At 31.2% G+C, this 5,056-nt stretch overlaps 1 long non-coding RNA gene across 1 annotated transcript; it reads right to left on the reverse strand.

Moving 5' to 3' along the window:
• Window positions 1-719: 719 nt before the first annotated feature.
• LOC125497761 (uncharacterized) lies at window positions 720-2,601 on the reverse strand. The gene is made up of 3 exons (XR_007274712.2): window positions 2,358-2,601; window positions 1,761-1,856; window positions 720-1,172 (listed from the first exon to the last, which is right to left on the reverse strand). It is a non-coding gene; the product is annotated as an uncharacterized LOC125497761 (long non-coding RNA).
• Between the last annotated feature and the right edge of the window lie 2,455 nt (window positions 2,602-5,056).

Consider the following 5,056-nt stretch of genomic DNA (forward strand, 5'->3'; position numbering starts at 1 on the left):
ATTGAATCTTTATCTTGATTAGGCTTTGTTGTTAGCTCGAAAACTAGAGGATCTCTCATTAACCTCTATTAGTAGATGCACCCAAACCTCAATTTGTATATTCAATGCAATGCACTCGAATGGTTCAATTAAAACACACATACCGGATGTTCTTACTGATAGAACGTGTATATATATGTAATATACAACTACTAAGAAGATAAATAAAAAGACTCCTCGCTATGCTAAACAAGCAATGCCATGCCAAAACAATGGTAAGCATGAATTGTCTTATCTAAGCTAGGATTCCTAACAACATAATAAACCAGCCTTTATGAGAACTATATCACACGACAATCTAAGATAGAAATTGAAGACTCCTAAGTAAACCATAACAACTAGCAAGACTAAAATGATTTAAGGGGAATTAGACTTAGGGCTGGCAAACAGATCAGGTCGTGTCGTGTTCGTATTCGGATCATATCTAAACGGGTCAGCTACCCCCCAACCCTAACCTGATCCATTTATTATTCGGGTCAATTACTTGAAACCTAACCTGATCTGTTTTTTTTCGGGTTGACCTGACCTGATCTGTTTGACCCGTTTTTTTTTTGCAACATAATATAAAACCGGGTTAACTGAACCTGTTTTGACCTGAAATTTTCAGGTTGACCCGAACCTCTTAACCCGGTTGTAACCTACTTACAACCTGATTTTATAAACCTGTCAAACCATGATCATTGAGCATTCAAAATCTAAATTCAAATTACATCCCACATTAATTTTTACAGACAACCCAAAATAAATTAAAGAAAGTTCAAAGTTCACAACCAATAGCAAAGTTCAAAGTTTTAAGTTCTAAAACTAACAACATAATCCAAAGTTCTTGACATGCATAATCAACTAATCAAGACAAATTCTCATTTCTTAGAACTACTTCCATTAAAACCGGAGCTCATTGCCGGACTCGGGATTGGTGTATCGTCCATCGTATGATTAGCTAATCAAAGATTCAAGCATGAGTTAAATGAAATAAGTAATTAACTAAAATAAATAAGTTAATAATCTGAGGATCCTCTGGTTAATGAGAACATCCAAATTAGTAGTTCGTGGGAGAAGAGCGTCTTCAAAATACATATCCAAGTAATCTTTGTTAACCACACTTGCTTCTTAGTCCAGAATTCATCAAAGTCCTAAAGCACAAGACACGAAGACATAAGTTAGAGGATACCAAACTGAAATTACATACTTAGATAACAAAGTCACAGATTAGCATTTGATGTTCTGGAATTTAGGATTGATTACTTGTATTTACAGAATATATAATACTTCAAATATATAAATAGAAATTAGCTTATACTTAGATAATAAGATAAATAAACTATAATTAGCTTATACTTAGATAATAAAGTCACAAATTAGCATTTGATGTTCTGAAATCTAGGATTAATTACTTGTATTTACAGAATATATAATAACAAATCTAAGAAAGTTCTCTTCACAAATCAACGTTTACTACAGGCACAATACAAAATAACAACTACTACACATAATCACAGGCAATAATTAAACTTGTCACTAAGAACTCAACCAACAAAATTATAAACATCCATGAACTCTAGATACAAAACTTAAGCCGTATTTGAGTTTGTAGCCAAACAAATCATTTGAAAGAAAGCAATTCTTGTCAGGTCTTTAAGAGAGTGCACAAATCGAAATTTTACTTTTCACAATAGTCACAAACTCACAATTCATCCTTGGGCTAAAATTCTGGTATATACCTAGCACATGTGTGCAGTAACACAAATAATAGTCGATCGAAATGTAACACCAGTGCATGTCATTGAAATGATGATACCTCTTAGGCTCTTACGCTTCTGCATATGTACATATACACATATTAAAAATGTACTAAGTCCCCATAGAAAGCTAACTTAAACAACATTCATTTTATAGAATCTAACAAGAAATTCAGAGGATAACTCCACTAATCTGCAAAGTTGAAACCTTAATCTACTATCTTAAAAAAATAAGCAAAATCCATTCACAAAATTTTTACAACATCAAACAAAACAAACAAATAGATATAAAAATGTAAAAAAAAAAACCAAAATTATTTTAAAATTTGCAAAAATTTTACTCGAAAATTATCTAAGTAATTACTCAAAAATTAGTCATAAAATTACTATAAAATTAGTCATATAATTAGTCGAGAATCAACATGTAATTAGTTCGAAAATAAACACGGACTTACTTCATAAATAAACATGTAATTAGTTCGAGAAAAAATATGTAATTACTTCAAAAATAAACATCTAATTACTTCAAAAACAAACATGCAATTATTGAAAATGAAATCAACAATGAAGGAAAATTACCTCAACGTTTGTCTGAATTGTTGTACAATCTTCTCGTAATTTTATTTTGATTTTTCGATTTTGATTTTTATTTTTTCTGATTTTTTTGAGAGAAGAGAGAAGAGAGAGAGAGTGAGTTCGAAGTTGAAAGTGAAACAGTGAAATGAGAGAGTTAGAGAAAGCGGCGAGCATCAACCTAATCTAAATGAATTTTAGGGTTTATTTTAGGGTTGGGCTTAAAGTTTGTTAGTAGGTATTTGGGCCTAATTAAAATTCTGGTATTTATTTTTCGATTTTTTTTGGCTTTTATATTTTCAGGTCAATTCAGGTTGGTTTCGTGTTAGAAAATTCAACCTTAACCTAACCCATTTAACTTTCAGGTCGTGTTCGTGTCGACCCATTTAACTTTTCGTGTCGAAAATCTCAACCCTAACCCGGTTTTTTCAGGTCGTGTTCGTGTCGTGTTATCGTGTCGTGTCAGCTTTTGCCAGCCCTAATTAGACTCATAAACATAATAGGACCCCTATATCATTCAACAACTAAAAAAAAGAATTATAAAGCAAATGATGTGTTTGTGGATAGTAAAATAAATAACAAGTCTCAAAACACCCGAATCTCACTTGTACTTGTTGAAAGATTCGATCTTTATATGAAATAGGGCATAAAGATTGAATCTTTATTTAAATAGGCTTTGGTTAGCTCGAGAACTAGAGGATCTCTCATTAACCTCTATTAGGAGATGCACACAAACCTCAATTGTATATTCAATGCAATGCACTCGAATTATTAAATTAAAAAACACATACTAGATTTTATTACTGATAGAACGTGCATATATATATACACAACTACTAAGAAGATAAATAACAAAGACTCCTAGCTATGCTAAACAAGCAACGCAACACCTAAACAAAGATAAGCATGAATAGTCTTATCTAAGCTAGGACTCCTAACAACTTAACAAATCAGTTGTTTTTTGTGAGAGTTATATCACAGGACAATCTAAGATAGAAATTGAAAACTCCTAAGTAAACCAAAACAACTAGAAACACTCAAAAGATTTAAGGGAATTAGACTATAAACATAATAGGACCCCTATATCATTCAACAACTAAAAAAAAGAATTATAAAGCAAATGATGTGTTTGTGGATAGTAAAATAAATAACAAGTCTCAAAACACCCGAATCTCACTTTATACTTGTTGAAAGATTCGATCTTTATATGAAATAGGGCATAAAGATTGAATCTTTATATTTAATAGGCTTTGTTGTTAGCTCGAGAACTAGAGGATCTCTCATTAACCTTATTAGGAGATGCACACAAACCTCAATTTGTATATTCAATGAATGCACTAGAATTGTTAAATTAAAACACACACACTTGATTTTATTACTGATAGAACGTGCATATATATATTACACAACTACTAAGAAGATAAATAACAAAGACTCCTAGCTATGCTAAACAAGCAAAGCCAAGCCTAAACAAAGATAAGCATGAATAGTCTTATCTAAGCTAGGACTCCTAACAACTTAACAAATCAGCCTTTGTGAGAACTATATCACAAGACAACATAAGATAGAAATTGAAAACTCCTAAGTAAACCAAAACAACTAGAAAAACTCAAATGATTTAAGGGAATTAGACTCATAAACATAATAGGACCCCTATATCATTCAACAACTAAAAAAAAGAATTATAAAGCAAATGATGTGTTATGGATAGTAAAATAAATAACAAGTCTCAAAAACCCGAATCTCACTTGTACTTGTTGAAAGATTCGATCTTTTATGAAATAGGGCATAAAGATTGAATCTTTATTTGAATTAGGCTTTGTTGTTAGCTCGAGAACTAGAGGATCTCTCATTAACCTCTATTAGAGATGCAACAAACCTCAATTTGTATATTCAATGCAATGCACTCGAATTGTTTAATTAAAACATACATACCGATTTTATTACTGATAGAACGTGTATATATATATATTATACAACTACTAAGAAGATAAATAACAAAGACTCCTAGCTATGCTAAACAAGCAAAGCCACGACTAAACAAAGATAAGCATGAATAGTCTTATCTAAGCTAGGACTCCTAACAACTTAATAAATCAGCCTTTGTGAGAACTATATCACAAGACAATCTAAGATAGAAATTGAAACTCCTAAGTAAACCAAAACAACTAGAAAACTCAAATATTTAAGGGAATTAGACTCATAAACATAATAGGACCCCTATATCATTCAACAACGAAAAAAAAAGAATTATAAAGCAAATGATGTGTTTGTGGATAGTAAAATAAATAACAAGTCTCAAAACACCCGAATCTCACTTGTACTTGTTGAAAGATTCGATCTTTATATGAAATAGGGCATAAAGATTGAATCTTTATTTAATAGGCTTTGTTTAGCTCGAGAACTAGAGGATCTCTCATTAACCTCTATTAGGAGATGCACACAAACCTCAATTTGTATATTCAATGCAATGCACTCGAATTTTAAATTAAAAACACATACCAGATTTTATTACTGATAGAACGTGCATATATAGTACACAACTACTAAGAAGATAAATAACAAAGACTCCTAGCTATGCTAAACAAGCAAGCAACACTAAACAAAGATAAGCATGAATAGTCTTATCTAAGCTAGGACTCCTAACAACTTAACAAATAGTTGTTTGAGAACTATATCACAACGAATCTAAGATAGAAATTGAA

This window comes from Beta vulgaris, chromosome 1 (assembly GCF_026745355.1).
Source record: "Beta vulgaris subsp. vulgaris cultivar EL10 chromosome 1, EL10.2, whole genome shotgun sequence".
Lineage (NCBI taxonomy): Eukaryota > Viridiplantae > Streptophyta > Magnoliopsida > Caryophyllales > Amaranthaceae > Beta > Beta vulgaris.